The 17,872-nt window shown below is 52.3% G+C and overlaps 1 protein-coding gene across 1 annotated transcript in view; it reads left to right on the top strand.

The window, feature by feature from the left end:
- The first annotated feature begins 741 nt into the window (after nucleotides 1-741).
- LRFN2 (leucine rich repeat and fibronectin type III domain containing 2) overlaps nucleotides 742-17,872 on the top strand; it is a 192,250-nt gene continuing 175,119 nt past the window's right edge. The window contains exon 1 of the mRNA XM_082414113.1: nucleotides 742-1,607. The gene's annotated coding sequence lies outside the window, so the exon portion shown is untranslated. The remainder of the gene's footprint in view (nucleotides 1,608-17,872) is intronic.

The raw sequence follows: 17,872 nt of genomic DNA on the forward strand, positions 1-17,872 counted from the left end.
TACAAGCAGGAATCTCAAACTTTCAGTTCCTTCAGGGGGAAAGGTACCTGTACCTCTTGGGAAGCCCAGTAAGTCAGAGCCTGGTCCTACCTTCCCAAGAACTGGCTGCTGATCCCAGTGGGCAGAGAGGAAAACCAAAGTTAGATGAGACCCCTGCCAGACCCAGATCTTCTGATGCTAAGTCCACAGTAGTGTTGGAGTGGGGACTCAACTATGTGCCACGTGCCTCGGACAAGTCGCTTTACTCTTCGGAGCCTCAGTTTCCTCACACGTCAAATGAGGGTCGCTGGGAGGATCAAACAAGGGAAGGCGACGTGCAAACAGTTGGCGCCACTGCACACTTCACGGATTCTGGCGATACTCACGAAAAGTCTAAGCGTGCGTGTGCATGCGCCGGGCGCTCATTTGTCCTGGGTCGCCTCGCCAGGGTGTCGGAATCAGAACCGGGCCAGGGCTGGGTGGACGCGAGCCTCCCAGCCCCCACCCCCAGCACAGGGCCGGCGCTGTGGGGTTTTTCTCCGGCAGGCGGCGGGCTGAAGGCTGCACGGCGCGCTCTGCACGTGAGGCGGCAGCACCGGCTCCGGCCGCAGCGCGCAGCCCGGGCCACCCGGCTAGCCTGGCGCAGTGGCTGCCCGCGCCGCTGGGCCGCCGAGTCCACCCTGTCGGCTCCCGGAGCGCGAGGCCCGCCTGCCGCCCTCCCCGGCCCCCCGCCGCCCCTCCGTGCGGGCCCGGCTGGCCAGCGGCTGCCCTCGCACCACCCCCGCGGGGTCCTCGTGCCCTCCGGTTCCGGCGGCCGGGTGGGTCGGCGCGGAAGGGGGTGCGCCTCGCGGCTGGCCCGAGGCTGGCTCCCGGCTCCTGCAGCTCCGCCGGCCGCCTTTGGGGGCGGCCTCGCCGGGGAGCTCGGAGGAACGGTGCGCACGGCCCGGGGTTCCGGGCGCCTCCGGCCGCTGGGCTCTCTCTGCCGCCGGCCTCGCGCGGCCGCAGCAGCCGGTCCGGCTCCCTCCCGGCTCCATGCGTGCGATCGCCGAGCGTGTGTGTGTGACGGGGGCGCGCGTGTGCGCGCGCGCGTGTGGGGCAGTGTGCTTGCGGGGCTTGCGGGGGGAGTGTGTTTGTGTGCGTGTGGGTGTGAGTGCCTGGCTCGTTCTCGCTGAGACACACACACACTCTCTCTCTCTCTCTCCCTCTGTCTCTCTCTCTCACGCACAAACCGGCTGGCTCGTCTGAACTTGAAGACGCCCCACATTCCAAGATGCCCGAGGTTCCTGGGGATGCCCGGGGTTCTTCGATCTGGAAAATCCTACCGGCGTCCTCCTAGGGAGGGATTATCTGGGGGTTTTTTTTTGCTTTTTTAAATCTGGAAGAGAACAAGTTGTGCTTTTTCCTCCCTTCCTCTTGCTAAATGCCGTGGATATAACTGAATAAACCGCTCAGGGCTCTCCCCGCGTGGACGTCCGAGGCCACCATCTGCCTACGTTCGCCGGAGCCGGAGGGCTTAGCTCGAGCCGGTCTTGGGCAGGGAAGGATGCGTGGCCGAGCCAGGGAGCCCGGGCGCCCCGCGGAGCCGGCCTCGGTGCCTCCCAGCCGGGGGTAGATGCTGCCTCGCCCAGGTGAGTGGTCGCCGCCGCTGCGTCTCAGCGATCTGGGTGTCCGCGGGAGCTCGGCGCTGCGCTGAAAGCACCGGGGGAGCCGGGAACTTTGCATCCCTTTTTCACTTGAGGACTCCCTCACCCGGGCAGTCATATGAATACCCTCTTCTCTTTTCGCCCATCCTTGTCGCGGGAGGTTTCCTTTTCTTTATTTCCTTTTTTTTTTTTTTTTTTTCCGATAGTGGGGGGCGAGGAGCGGGGAGAGCGGGTCAGTGTGAGGCCAGAGAGCAAGAGGGAGAGACGGGAGCCGCAGGTAGACGGAAACGTTGAAACAGCAGGAGAACTTTGCCACCAGCCCACTCTGTTGCATCTCTCCACATGCGAAGCCTGGCTAGAGCGATTGCTGGGGGCTGGGTCGGACGCCAGGGCTCCCTGCGCTCTGTGGGCTGGGTTGGGTGGGGTAGAGCCCGGTGTGGAAGGTTGACTCAGTGCTGATGGAGGGAAGGAAGGCATCATTGCAGTTTCGGGAGGCAGGCAGGTAGGGCAACCTCAGGGACCCTGTCCTGTCTTCAGGTAGAAGGCAGGGAGATCAGGGAGATTGTGCGTGTGCAGCTTGGGGCATCAGAATGGCATGATGAAGCAATATGGAAACTGGCATTAGCCGTGCCTAGCTGGTAGGTCTATCTCCCACCCAGCGCTGCCCTGGTTCTAAGGTTGGCCTGGGCAGGGAGGAGGGAAAGCAGTGGACAGCTGCTTGGAGGCCAGCAGTGCCTTGCTCTGCACAGACCCTAGGGGATGACAGGGAGGCGTCCTGCCCATCTTTCCTTCATCCCAGTACAAAGGACATAGGCAGCGAGTTCGAGGGAGACAGAGCTCCTGAAAGCCAGAAACTGAAAGAGAAATAGGAGGGAGCCTGAGCAGAGACCACAAAGGGACTGAGCCAGGCCGACACCAAGTGCCTGCTGAGATGTCCTCAGACAGTCAGAAACCCGCGGGGAGAGGGCGTTTTTCAGAGCCCGCACTCCGAGCTGGAGTTACAGGCACGGCTGTAGATGCTGACCCTCTGCCCCGCCACTGTGGAGTGTGTGTACGTGTTAGTGTGATTGTATGTGTGTGCATGCATGTGTCAGGGAGGGGGGCCTCTGTGGCTGCAATGGGCTGATTGGTCTTGTGGGGCTGGGGGAGGGGGCGGCTTCAGGAAATTGAGCCCCCGGGGCCGGGGAGGAGCAAAGCGAGGCAGGAAACTGCCAGCTGTGAAGTTCCCAGGGACCAGGCTGAGAGGTTCTTGTTGGGCTGTTGTACGTGGATGGGGGCCAGCTTGGAACTCACGGTGGGGAGACCCAGGTGGGGAGATTGTGGGGAGACTGGGAGCGCAGATCCCGGGTCTTGGGGTTGTGTGCTGGGCTGGTCGCTGTCCTCTACGAAGAGCTTTATGCAGCCGCTTGCAGTGGAGCCCAGCTGGCTGTGGGACTCGCTTGTGGGGTACCTTGGGGGCTGAAGGGAATCAGGGTCGTGCAGGGAGGACTCGGAAGCTCACCAGGGCCTGCACTTGGAGCCGGCAGCCTCTGCAGACCACACCAGCTGCCTCGGCCCTTCGGCTGACGCTGGAATGTCGTCTCTCCCTTCTGACTCTGGCTAGGGGTGCGGAGTTCCATCTCTCTCCTCTGGCTCCTCACGTGCTTCTGTTCAGGCCCCCTGCCCAGCCCTCAGTTTAGAGCTTCTGGTCTAATTCCTGCCCAGGAATGTAATTACTTATCTTCCTGCCCTTGCCCTGGGGAATACAAACAGCCAACTTGGCATTTCTGTTTCACCCTCTGGCGGTGCTTCTCTGGGCGGTGGGCTCTCAGCTCCATCCCCTGTCGGGCTGGACCTCGTACCTGACTGCCTGCTCTGGGGCTCAGGCTCCCAGCTTCTCTGAGATGCCAGTTCCTTTCCCAGGCCCCGAAATCTGAGAAGCTGGGGAGTGTGGCCTGAGAGAGGGTGAGTCGGGAGCTTCCAGGAGGCGAGACTGAGGAGGAGATGGAGGGTGGAAGGGGTGGGAGATGCAGACGAGGTAGGTGGGGCTACTGGGAGAATCAGGCAGCCTTTTGGCCACCCAAGCCCTGGTGTGGCTACAGTGGAAATCGCTTTTGTGTCTTGGCTGCAGCTCTGAAGTAAAATCAAGGATCCAGGGTGGTTTTGGCCTCCAAGTGTCAGGAATGTCAAGTCTCTCTAGCCTGTGGGGTGGAGCAGTTCTCTTTCAGAAAGTCCCCTGTCTTGAAGTGGAGATGAGTACAATATTGGCGTCTGGCGGTTTTCCATTCTGATGGGGGAGGCTTCTAGACTGAGAGCAGAGATGTGGAGCAGAAAACAACCAGAGACAGCCGAATGGAACGGGACCCTGGACAAAAGCAAGAACGATTTGGGTGTTTTGCAATTTTATTTTGAGTACAGTTAGGGTTTTAGGGTCCAACTTATTTGAAAGGATAGAGTTGTCATATACAGGCATACCTTGGAGATATTGCAGGTTCAGTTACGGACCACTGCAATAAAGCGTATATCACAATACAGTGAGTGAAACAAATGTTTTGGTTTCCCAGTGCATATAAAACTTATATTTACATTATATTGTAGTCTATTGAGTGTACAAGAGCATTATATCTAAAAAAACCCAATGTAATACCTTAATTAAAAAATACTTTGTTGCTAAAAATTCTAACCACCCTCTGAGCCTTCAGAAAGTCATAGTAGTAACATCAAAGATCACTGATCACAGATGACCATAACAAATACAATAAAAATGAAAATGTTTGAAATACTGCAGAGTTACCAAAATGTGACACAGAGACGCGAAGTGAACGAATGCTATTGGAAAAATACTATTGCCAATATACTTGCTCGATGCAAGGTTGCCACAAAGCTTCAATTGGTGAAAAGCACAATATCTGTGAAGGGCAATAAAATGAAGCACGATAAAACAAGGTATGCCTGTAATGGAATGGAACCTACACTTGGAAGGCCTGGGTTCAAATTCTGGCTCTGCCACATCTTTGTTGGTTAAGCACTGGAGCCTCTGTGCTCTCCTCCGGTGACAGAAAATAATAGTATATGCCTTGCAGATGTGTATGACCCCATATGTGTCTCAGTGCTCCCCAAACTCCTTTGCAGATCTGGAGGAGTGTTTGGGTGGAGGCGGAAGGTTTGGAGAGAGGGAGGGGCCCTCAGAGACATGGAGGATAGTGTCCCCAGCCTCCCCCGCCACGTAACTGCCAGGAGGGTTTGATGCCATCACATGTAAACTGATCATTAAAAGACTCCAGGAAGCCCTCCAAGAAAACTTCGGGAATTGATATTCGAGAAACAGGTTTCACCTCTGGGGCTGTGGCACCTGCTTCCCTCCCTCCCTCTTGTTTGCTTTGGATTTTTACAGCCATGCACATTTACTCAGGATGCTCGGACTCTGTGTTTTACAAGTGTCATCTATCACCCTTTGCTGCCTCAAGCTTGTGTGTGAAATATCTTCCAGAATCCAACCCCTGCCTTTTCTTCCCTGACTCTGCCTCTTGCTGCCCCAAGAGTGGCCTCACAGGGCTGGTGTCAGGCCCAGGCTAAGTGAATGGACACAGCTCCTGCTCGGGTCTGTGCAGGGCCTGTGATTGGACCTGGGTCCTGTCTGTGGAGTTGGGTGGCACATCCAGTCGGGAAGAGGGGCTCAAACCCAGACATGTATTTAGTGGGATCTGACTAATGAATCACCGGAACAGGAGTGGAGAGGTAGTCTAACCATCATGGGCAGGCCTAAGAAAAGGTATATTCAAGGAGCAGGAAGACAGGTCTGGAGATAGGGACCAGGGAGAATAGCCATGTTCAGTATGCTCAGGGTGAGGGCAATCAGGATGGCTTCTTGGAGGAGGTGAGGATTTCAGGAACAGCAAAAGCCCATTGAAGTCCATAGAAGGCAGATTTTGTCTTCTTGTAAATTCTCAGAGGTCACTGGGAATTTGGGGAGTTTCAGGCATGGGGTACTGAACAAGTAGAATGAATGTTCTGAGAAATTTCTTAGGCTATCAGGACCAGCTCCTTCAAACAATTTCTTGTTTGCTTATTATGCGCCAGGCACAGTGCTAAGAGCGTCACATTATTATCTCATTGAATTCTCCCAATCCTGTGAAATGGCCACTGTTGTTACCTCCACTCTACAGATGGGAAAACCGAGGTTCAGAGAAGTTGGGTGCCTGCCAGTTAGCTAGTAAGTGGCAGAGCTGTCACTCAGTTCTCATGTCTGTGTGAATTCAAAGCCCACACTCTTAACTCCTCTGTACTGCCTCTGTCCCAAGGTGAGGATCAGTAGGCATCATGGGTCAGCACCTCTGTAAGCCCCGCTGTCCTCCCGGCCTGACTGAGGAGGAGACTTCAGAGCCCCCATCACAGAGCCCGGAGGAGCTCAGCATTCTCATGGGCGTCCTGCCTGCCTTTCTCGCTCACACCTGCCTGTTTAAAAGTTCCCATCAGACAGTCAGCATTGTCCTCCTGGACAAGGTGGAAGATGGGATAGTAGGCTGAACACTGGACCGTGAGTCAGGAGACCCGACTCTATCACGTGTGACTTGGGTTGGGAGCCCCTGAGGCCTGGTTTCTTTACTGATAAGTCAGGATGCTAATGTTGACTTCCCAACATTGATGTAAGGGCAGGCCTGTGTGAATGCGCTTCATGCGTTGAGCAAGCCCTTTAGCACTCAACCCCTTCCTAATTGCGACCCCTTCCTAATTTAGACCGAGTAACTAAAGTGTCAACGGCAATAATGCCCAGATATGAGGGCATTACATGTGGGCTTTACTGTATCAGTTTCATGTGGGACTGGAGTTCCCCAATAAGATAACAGGCCAGGCAGGTGGACACTGTGCCTTCCGGGAAAAGGGATGCTACAGAACCTGCAGGAGAGGGGCCTTTGGTCCAGATAATTGGGAGGGATTGGTGGCAGGCAGCTAGGAAGGGACACACTGTTACATATATCATTTACTTTTGTAATCAGGTGCCATTATTTTTTATTTTATTTTTTTTTTCACACACACACACTGTATTTTATTTTTACAAGAGATAAATATACTGACACCAAGCATTGTACATGGATGACCACAACAAAAGCAACAATGATTGCCATTACCAAACATGAAACACACTCATACTATGTCATAATATTTACATTCAGTCCAGTAATCCTCCACTGTAACAGCTCCTTTACTTTGCAGTGAAAATTGATTTGTATATTCTTTGCCTCTGAGTCCTTGTGGGATTTTTTTTTTTTTAATTCAGACAGAAAGTCACAAAAATTATACTCATCCTCATCAGTTCACTCAGTCCCATGTAATTAATTGTTTTTTTTCATCTTGATCTTTTGTTAGCACTTTTATGAGTTCATCACTTTTTCATCAGAGTTCTGAAAATGCTTATTCATTCAGTTCAGCAGTACAGTCAGTTACCAGAAACCTGTACTTGTCAGAGTCTTTTCCATGAATTTCTTTCAGGTGCCATTATTAAAGCTTTGGCACCAGAGAGGGTGGAGGGCGTTAGCCTTCAGCCGGTATTTCTCAATCCTTCTTTCATTATTGCCCTCTCGCAGGAAACTTTTTAGACACAATTTTTTATAATTGCACCCCCATGAAATTTTAATACCACAGATATACTGTATATCTGTTTACGTCCTGTAGGTATAGCTGTGCTTTGTATACAAAAAGAGTAAGCTGCTTTCTCACCCCCTCCCAATAACAAATTTTTGTCCCCTTGGGGGCGCTGTTGCCACCATTGCGAATGCAGGTTTTAGGGCTAACGGACTAGGATTAGAAAAAGAGGTAGATTTGAGGGAGGGAGAATCCAGGAGACGGTGAGGACAGGTTCGCCTCGGCATGTCGCTGCCAAGAGTGTGGTCCATGAGCCAGTAGTGTCAGCATGACCTGGAAGCAGGCTAGTGATGCCAAACCCCATCCCACCCCAGACCTCCTGTATAGGCGACTCCATTTTATCAAGATGGGAGGTAGGGGAAGGGTTGCAGGCATGGTCCTGGAATACAAGGCTAGTCTGTGAACAGAAGGTCAAAGGAAAAGGCACGAGAAGCCAGCTCGTTAAGCTGAGTGCTGATGCACCAAGCACGTTTAAGCAGTGACACCATCTACCTGTGTTGTGATCTATTGCTCTTTATTTTTTTCCCGGTGATTCCTTGCACTGTAGCTGCAAGTCGTGTAGAAGGTGTGGAGGTCCCGTGGAGGAGACGCAAGGCTGTGTATGGCCTTGCTTCTGAGCAACAGAAGGCCAAGCATCTAATTTGGACAGATCTGGGTCTGCTTTCTTGAATATCCCCAAGGGCCAAGGCTAATGGGGACCAGACCAACCCGAGAGACAGACTAGAACTGTAGACACAAGACTTAGGTGTTAAACTGTGTCAAGCTGGATTAAATAGCAAAACTGAGCTCTTGTAATTTATCAACCTGCTTGGGGTTGTCTGCATGGAGTCTCGGTCTCCTTGCCGCAGTCCTGTATTTACAGGGCAGCCCCAAAACACGAGAGACTGCAAAATCCCAAAGTTGGGCTCTTCAGAACTCTATGCATTTACAGTCAGCCCTCCTTATCTGTGGATTCTGCGTCTGTGGATTCAATCAAAATTTTTCAGAAAAAAACAAATCTCAGAAAGTTCCAAACAGCAAAGCTTGAATTTGCCATGCGTTGGCAACTATTTACATAGCATTTACAATGTATTTACAATGATTTACAATGATTCACATTGTAGTAGGTATTATAAGTAATCTAGGGGTGATTGTAAAGTATATGGGAGGATGTGCATACGTTAGGTGCAAATACTATGCCATTTTATAAAGAGATTAGAACATCCGTGGATTTTGGTATCTGTGGGGGTCCTGGGTACCGGGGAGACAACTGTGCACTCCATACGTTAACTCACTCACAGCAGACACAGCATGGGAAGCAAAACGCTGAGTCTCTCTTAACTCATTTTCCCTCTGTATTTCCCTCCTCGGCCATCTCCCCTCAACACCCCACTTCGGTCTAGGCCAACACAGGGAGGTCTTCCCTTTCGCCTTAACTCAGGTCTCTAATAAAACTTCACAGGGATGCAAAATCTATTTGGTCCTCCCATCTCCCCTCCCTAAGACTTACTTTCTACTCTTTTACCTCAAAGCTAGCACTCTCTTTCCTAGTTACCCTTCCTGATCTATTCCCCTGTTAAGGCAGCTTTAGTCAAATAAGCTGGGGGTGGGGATTTACTTTGATCCCCAACTAATACTGGGAGTGTGTGCAGGCTTCTACTTCAGACTAGTAGTAAACTAGGTCTTGCTGTGACATGACTCTCTCTGGTCACCCAAATGAGTGACATATGGTCACTCAGCCTGCACGACTTGGAGGAGCTTAGGGAGTGAGCTGAGCTCAGGCTCCGGCTTGGGTCTCAGTACCTGATGAGAAAGAGATGTGGGAGCCCCCCCCCCCCGGGTGATGGCAATGGAGGTGAAGGCATGCTTGGCTTTCTGAGCTCCTGGAAACCCCTGGAAATGCCCAACAAGGGTCATAAGATGAGACCCGGTCATTCTAAAAAGGTATTTAAGATTCCTGGGTGGGCAAGTTGATCCTTTGATTCAGTGTTGCCCGGTAATGAAGCCACTATAATACCCAGATAAATCCTCCTGGGGCAGGAGGGAGGGAGGATGGATGGCAACTTGGAGTCAAGGAGGTAAAAGGTTAGAGGTCGTCGTACAGCACAAGGCAACAGGTCCTGGAGGACTCACTGGGGTGCAGGGGAACCTGGAATAAGTTCTCTTTCAGCTTTGTCTGGAACTCACCAAGTGATTCACGCTCTAGGTGATGGAGCTGCACTGGAGCCCTCTGTCCTTCTCTGCTGGGACATGTGTGCACTCATGTGGCTGTTTGGTGATCATTCCTTCCTGGCTCTCGGTCTGCTCTCAGGAGCTTTGATTCACAGCAAACCTCCTGCAATTGAGAAATTCCACCCTAGGTCAGCCCCACCCCCGGACGTTCCAGCCCCAATTCTGCCTCGTTTCCACCGAGGTCTCCACCTAGGTGCGGGAGAGGATTGGACCGTTTCTGCCCTCACAGGGTGGAGGAAGCCCTGTCATGGCCATTTTTCATGATGCTTGTTTGGGATCAAAGTGTGGTCATCATGATTTGCTGGCACCATTTTCATGGTCTCAGTCCACCCCACCTCTTGCGGCCATAAGTTCTGTACTTTGCTGCTAGTGTGGGAGTGAGGCGTCCTTTTACTTGTTCTAAAGTGTTCCCTCCACCCCATCAAGCTTTAAAGCCAGGAGAGCCTGTGTGTTTAGGATTTGGTGATCAAGCCCATGGTCCTTCATCCATCTTTTTCGTGACTAGCTGGTCAGCAGTCCTCACCGATTCAGTTTAATTCAACAAGCATTTATTGAGCGCCTACTGTGCACCACCCCGCAGGCCAGATGCTACAAAGATGAATCATCTCTCCGGTCTGTGTGTGCACACAGCCCTCCACCACACCGATCATTTGATTTCCACTCCTGTATTTTTTCCAGCCCTGCCTGTGGACTCCAGGACTTGGTGGAGGTGGGAGTTGGGGTGGGGATGCCCAGCTCTGGCTTGTTTCTAGTGCCTTCCCTCACCTGCATTCCCATGCACGTGTGTGTGTGTGTGTGTGTTTGCTCAGGACTCAGCTAAAGGTCACACACAATTAACTACGTGATGTAAAGCCGACGATAGTGGTGAGGATGGTGGTGGTGGAAGGGTGATGGGGACCACTTAAGAAATGCACTCTCAAGCTGCTTTCCCAGTTCCCTCCCTGCCCCACTACTTAGCTGACATCTTACCATCTCACCCAAATGCAAACTGACTGGATGAAGAGATTTGGGGGTTGTGGTCCCAGTTTAGGGGCAGCTGACCCTAAAGGAACCGCTTAATCTTCTTCCTGGCCTGGTTACCTGCGTCACAGGGGCTGAGCTGGGAGAAGGGGAACTAAGGGGAGAGTCTAGAATAGACATAAATCCCAGCTCCTCTGTCTAGTCACAGCTTCTAAGAACATGACACATGAGGGCCATCACACTGGGGGCAGGACTTAGATGGGCAATAATCTGGGCAGGGGGCTGCTGGCACAGAGAGGTCGCAAGTGAGCAAGGCAGGCTCCTTACTCTTGAGAAACCTTCCTCGGATGGGGAAAGGCCCGCTTTTTGTCCTTGGGAAGTTTAGGTCTAAGAGGAGCATGGAGGAGAGAAACATGCACATTATCCGGGAATGCTTAGGCACTGAAATATGTGGATGTAGATCCTTCTTATTTAGGGAGTGTGTGTGCACTGGACCCTCATTCCTAGGGCTTACACTGTGTTCTCTTTTCCTGGTCAAGTGAGCAGATTACTCTCTCTCTGCCTTGGTTTCCTCATCTGCAAAATGGGGATAATAATAGTACCCATGGCATAGGGTTGTTAGGAGAATTCAGTGAATTGCTATAAGCGAGGTGCTGGGAACAATGGCTGGCACGTGGTGAATGCTGTGTAATGTGTGCTGTTATTATTCGTGGTAGATAGACCAGTGGCATTTTCCTAAGCGAGGAGAGGAATGATCGTGGACCGGCTTAACTGATGGTCCTTTCCAACAACCACCCCCTAAATCGTATAGCACCTTGGGGAATTTCATAATACTCTCCACAAGATCTCATTGGACCCTTTGGACAATCCTACCAGGCAGGCAGGAAGGACAGATGTTATGATTATACCCATTATACATGAGAGGAAACTGAGGCACTTAGAGGTCACTAAGTGGTTCCTGGTCCAGTTGGGTTCTTATTACACCTTACAACTACACTGTGTTCAGCTGAGGGGTTGGGGGAATTTTGTGGAGGAGGGGTTAGGTGAACATGGCTAATGGGTTCGGGACTGGACCTCCCACGTGGGACGTATTCATGTAGGGGTCAGATCATTGGAGAAATACGCCACAGTGTGGGAGGGCGTTCAAGGCATGTTCCAGGTCAGCGTGCCTAGGCTGGATCTACAGGGCACGTCACAGGGGAAAGCGCGACACGGTATCTCAGGGGATGGGAGTTAGTGGCAGGGCCACAGAACATGTTGCTTTGGGTCCTTCTGAAACCATTGTGCATGCCCTGGGTGGGGTTGGGGGTGGGAAGGTGCTGGGGGCCCTAAGGAGGTGAGTGTGGAGCCTGGATTGGGGAACATTCTGTCAGGGAAGGAGGCATCTGATTCAGCCTGGTCTCTATGTGGAGAGAAGGCCAGAAAGAAACATCTCCCTGGGCCATGATTCCTGCCCACCCCCCAACACCCATTCCCCAGGGCTGATTCTGGTGGTGGGAAGAGGGACCTCCTGGCTCTTTTGGTTTGAAGAAGCTGGAAAAGCATCTGGGGCAAAAAAATGAGCCTTGAGCCAGGACACAGAAGAGGGCATGAGACCTCCAGCAGGGAGAAAGCAGATCCAGAGGAATGCTGGGGGGAGGCAGGGTTTCAGGAACTGGGGGCATCGGGTCCAGGAGTGGATTACGGGGTCAGTGTCTAGGTGTGACATGGGGTGATGATGGAGGGAGGGTGTGTAACCACAGGGAGGGGACAGGAGTCAGGGAGGTGGTAGAGCCACAGGAGGAGAGCTGGGATGGGAGCTAACCGGGGCCTGGACCTCCGGGTCACTCTTAGCACAAAGCCAGGCTGCCTGGAAACCAAGCCCCATCCCATTCCTCCTTTCTCGAGGGGAGAGGTCTAGACTCCAAGCTCATTTCCAGGACTTTGAGATCAGCTTGTTCCATAAATCTCGGGCCGAGTGAATATGGCACATAATTGGGAGGCACTGCAGGTACAAGTGGCCCCAGGCAGGGGGAGAGAGCAATGGCACGTGAGTTACAGGGGAGGCTGGCAGGGCGCTGGTGGCTGGCGCAGCTTGGGGTGTGAGTTATCTCGGGTCGGGCCACCCTGCCCTGCTGCTGCTCTGTGGCGCCGGGCTGATATTTACTGTATATTGGTTTTTAAATTACAGAACAGCATCAATTCCCTGCTCTTGAAGTTCAGCGCTCACTCACTGTTCCTGTCTCGCTTGGCCTTTCTCTGCCTCTCCTCCTCTTTCTCCATCTGTCTTGTCTCTCTCTCAATTCAGTTTTTAATGCAGAGTATTATCTTACATTGTATCATGTTACCCCATAGTACTGTGTTTCTATTACCTTATATTTATTAGAGTAGGCATTATTTTTATCCCTTTCACATATACAGCGCTTGATGGTTTTTAAAGCTCGACTCACAGCCATGTTTATCTATTTTGGATCCCATGACGGTGAGGAAGTAGGGCAAGCAGAGTTGTCTCCATTTAAAGGTGAGGAAATGGGCTCAAAGAGGCTAATGGAATGACCAGATCATGTTGGATTGAATTATATTATATTATACCATCAGAATAATAGCTACTGGGTATTGAATGCTTATAGTGGGCCCAGCACTGTTCTAATGTAAGCTTTTTGTACTCATTTTATCCCCACGTTAGTTCTGTGGGGTGGGTACTTATTAGTTCATTTTACAGGTGAGGAAAAAGGCCCAGAGAAGTTAAGTTGCTTGCCTGAGGTCACACAGCAAGTAAGAGGGCAGAGCTTGCATGTGAACCCAGGGAGCCTGGCTCCTGAGCCCACACTCTTATCTACGATTCAATCTATCACATGCTGTGACAGGTAGTAGGGGTGAGAGTGTAGGGATAGAGGTGGGATGGCTTCCTGGTATACGAGAGGCTTTCTTATTCTTGTACACCTTCAATTTCTAGAATAGTTTTCCTGCACCCAAGGGAAAGGCTTGGGGGACCTCGTGGCAGCTGGACATGCCCCTAGAGTGGGGTTTAAGCTCTAATCACAAGCAAAGCTGCTTGGAGCTGGGCCTGGCTCCCAGGGGCCCAGCAGGTCAGCAGGCATCAGAGGAGGAGCTGGCGGTGCCTGGGGGCCCCACGTCTTCTGCTGGGTGCAGCCCCTTCCCTCCCTGGGGAACCCCTGCTGAGCATTGCCTCCTTGGGGTCGTGGTGAGTATGAAATGAATGAACATGTATGAAGTGCTACAGTGTCTGGCGTAATTTACATGCACTCTCCCATTTCGTTCCCCTACTACCTTTGCAAAGTAGGTATTACCTCCCTTTGTGCTGATGTGAAAACTGAAGCTCAGAATCGCAGTGGGATTTGCTCTGGGTCTAAGTTGACCAACTGACCCTGTTTGGGTCTGAGGGGATTCCTGGGATGCAGGAGTTTCCGTTTTGAAACCAGGGAAGTCCCAGGCCAACTGGGATGAGTCCCAGGTCATACAGACACTGCATGGCTGAGCCAGGATTTGACCCCAGTCATGTCTGATTCCCACTCCATGCCCTTACCCACCACTCTAGACTCCCTCGGGCATGCCGCCTCTCTTAGCTGCCCACATTTGCTGAGCCCTGGCTGGCTTTAGAGATGCTGTCTGACTTCATCCTCACAGAACCTTGTGAATTAAACATTCTTATCCAGAGTTTACCAAAGAGGAAACTGAGACACAGAGAGGTGAAGTAACTCGCTTGGGGTCACCCAGACAGGAGATGGGGACTTGTACCTGGCTATCTGGCACCAGTGCCCCACACTCCTGGTCACTTTGCTACGGCTCCCCTTGTATCTCTTCCCAGTTCCCTCCACCTTCATGGTCTCATTTCCTCATCCTAGTAGCTTGTGGAGTAGACAGGACAGGTACTTTTATTCCCTGAGTACAGGTCAGAAAATGGGAGCTCAGAGAAGCCAAGTTACTTAGCTGATGGCACAGAGCTCATAAGTGACAAAAGCAGGAAAGGTTTTGCTAGGGGTTCCCAGCTGGTACTTCCCACTATGCTTTCCTTGTTCGGTAACTGGGAGGAGGCCCCCGGCCCAGCCCAGCCCAGTCCTGTTCAAACTCCTAGAGGCCTGAGGTCTCAGTCATCACTGGGTCCCCTGTACAGAGGCTGGTTTCTGGGCTTGGGCTCTGGGTTGTCATTCTCTGATCCTCTCTCAGCAGGTAGAGGAGGGACCTGGCTGCAATGGATACACCTGCCGGCCTCACAGCTCCTCTCCTCCCACTGGCTGGGGACTGAATACAGAACAGGCTGCATTTTCCTGGGAGGGCAGTAAAGGCTCTGTTAATGCCAGGCTTCCTTCTCAGGCAACGAAATAAAAGAGTTGGGAAGGACAGTGACAAGAGTCTATAAATTCTGAATGATGTTCAGGAAAGTAGCCTGGCCCCCAGGGCCCATAAAACCCAGGCAGCTGCTGGGTCGAGGGTGATTTATGGGCCCCTGCGTCTGCCACAGGGTCACCTACACATCACGCTTCCCACTTGTAAGGTACTTTTCTTTTTAACCTCCAAACTCTTTTCAGGGTTCTTGGCATTTCATGGTTGTCCTCAAGCCACTCATAGAGATGAATTACTCCCCATTTAACAGATGTGGAAACTGAGGCATAGAGTGTGTTGATGAATAGCCCAGGCTCGCATAGGGACCCAAGTCCCTTGAGTCTGTCCTGGGAAGTTCTCACTAACATTTATACTGATTAAGCTTACTACCTGCCAGGAATTGTTCTCAGCACTTTACACTTGTTCACTCATTTAATCTCGCCACAACCCTAGGACATAGGGTTATTGTTGTCACTGTCATTTGTATTTTATAGGGAGGAGACTAGGCAGAGAGAGTTTAAGTCACTTGCCAAGGACCACAGAGCTGGGAAGTTGCAGGACTGTAATTTGGACCCGCATGCTTAACCATCACGCCATTAGCAAAACGTCAGAGCAGAAAGGCCTGTGACGGTGAGCAGGGGCCACTGCCATCCCTGGGCGACCCGGCTGGCTGCCTCTTCTCAGGAGACAGGTGGGCCCCTCTGTTCCAGGTGCTCTGCTCAGCTTCAGCACAGCCAGACTGAGACATTCCTAAAGGAGCAGTGAGGGCAGGCAGGGGCTGTGAAGGCCGGTGGAGAAGCGGCTGGTGGAGAAAACCCTGGGCTGGGGGTCCGGAAACCTGAGTCCTGGCCAGCTTAGCCACCAACTGGCCATGTGACCTAGGTGACCCCTCTGAGCCTCCTGCCCTTTGCCTCTGCCCTCCTCTGATTTGACAGAGCAACTCTTGGTTTGGGGGGGCCCATCTGGTGGTGGCAATGGCAGCAGAAGTAGGACCACAGAAGCCCCAACGCCAGGCCTGGCCCTGCCTTCACTGTCAGAAACCCAGAGCAGCAGTGGGTGCCCAGACTTGCAGCTAAATGCCTGAGCTATTTAAAGCGTCAGTCACCACCTGGAATCCCGAGGTTTCACCGTTTCAGTTGGGCACTGGACTGTGGTCACCTCCCTCCCCATTGCCCTGCCTAATGGGGTTTGCTGGGGGTGGGGGAAGGGATGGGGCTTGGCTGCTGAAAATTGTTACAGCTCTACCGCCGCTTTCCCGTCAGAGGCAGGTGCTCAGCCATGAGGGTGGGCTGAGGGGCTCTGCTGGGGACAGAGGGGGTGCCACATCCCTTTCTTCTGGCCAAGGTCTGTGAAAGCCCCAGATCGATGGAGGAGAAAGCAGGCAGAGGGACCTCTGCTAGTTTCCTCCCTCTGAAATTCTTCAGGAAGCTGCCAGCCTGCCAGGCTTTCATTCAACTTTCTTGTGGATGACAGATGTTTACCGAGCACCTAGTATTGGTCAGTGGCTGGGTTTCAGAGGCCAATTAGATTGGTCTCTGTCCTCAAGGTGCTCCCAGTCTGGGAGGGGAGGCTGAGAGGTAAACAGCCAATTACAACACACTGTGATGGTGCTACAATTGGAGGTGAGGAACTCAGAGAGCCTCGTGGAGGAGTTGATTCTCTCCAGCTCCACAGCAGGTGCCTCTCGCTCAATGGCTGCATTGGGCGCCTCCGGGCCACCCTCAGGTGGACACTGTGTGCCCTGCTGAAGACCTCATTCCTCTTCTTAGGTGGCTTGCAGAGGCACTGCCCCTTCAGCTTCTTTACTTGACTGTGCCCTCTCCCCACCCCCCCACTGGACTTCCACAGTTCCTAGAACACATCATGTTCGCTGGCCCCCTTCCTGGAACACCACGTCCCACACTCTTCTGCCTGGTCCTTCTCATCCTTCAGGGCTCAGCTTAAATATTGCTCTTGGCGATGGCCTGACCACCCAGTCTAAAGTCAGCCCCTCGCTCCTGTCACTCAGGCAGCTTTTTTTCCCCCATATCCCTCTTTCTACTCTATTTGCTCATTTGTTTGTCGCTTCACTCTTGCAGCCTGTGAACGATGTGAGGACAGGAATTAAAAGCACAGACTGTTGCTCAGACTGCCTGCCTGCAAGTCCTGCAGCAATGCTCACCAGCTGTGTGACCCTGGGAAAGTCATTTCCCCTCTCTGTGCCCCAGGGGGGTAATAATAGTACCTACCCCATCCAGGTATTGTTCCGGTTTAATGAGTTAATATACATAAAGCACTTGGGACAATGTCTGGCATATGTCAGGTGCCCAATAAATATTAGCTATCATTATTATTTTTATATCCAGTGCTCAAAATAGTGCCCAACTCAATAAGTATTTGATGATTCAATGAGACACCTGGGCTGAATCTTCAAGGGAGTAGGTTAGGGTTGCTTCTGGGTCCTAGATGCACACTGAGATCACCTGGGTCGGTGGGGGAGGGGGGGCTTTAAAAACCAGTGATGGCTGGGCCACAATCCCAGGAGAGCCTGATTTAATTATTCTGGGTGTGGCCTGGGCATTGGAGTTTTTAAAGCTCTCCTGGGATTCTGATTCCAGGGTTGAGAACCATGGAGATGGCACTCACAACACCAAGAAAATCATGCAGCTGGAAGGCCTCAATGAAGGATGTCCTTGAAGAGGGAGCAGAGAGAGTGAGGCCAGGGCAGGGGAGTTGAATGGCAGCACAGAAAGGAAGGGCCAAGCCAGGAAGGGCCCCTACGTGCAGTGCTGAGGAGCTTAGGCTTTGTGGGGAAGTCAGTGGGGAGCCTGGAAGGCTTTTAAGCTGAGAATGACATGGTCCGATTTGCCTTTAAGGAAATTGGCCTGGGTGGCCGTGTGGAGGAAGGATTACTGTGAATGAAATTGAAGGCTCCGAGATCAGAGGACAGAAGCCCTTCTGCCACCACAAGAGCAGTTCAGGGCCTGGTTCATACAGAGAAGGTGACTGGCTTGTTCCCTGTTTAATTACTTAATCCTCCTTGGCATGTCTGATCAGTGAAATCTGGACAGTGCAGGATTCCTCCTTGCCACCCTGCCCTCAGCTGCATTTGAAACCCCTGTCACCCTACGCTGATGTAAACCTTATCTTGTCCT

Source organism: Balaenoptera physalus (assembly GCF_965194825.1).
Source record: "Balaenoptera physalus genome assembly, chromosome: 11".
Taxonomy (NCBI): Eukaryota; Metazoa; Chordata; class Mammalia; order Artiodactyla; family Balaenopteridae; genus Balaenoptera; species Balaenoptera physalus.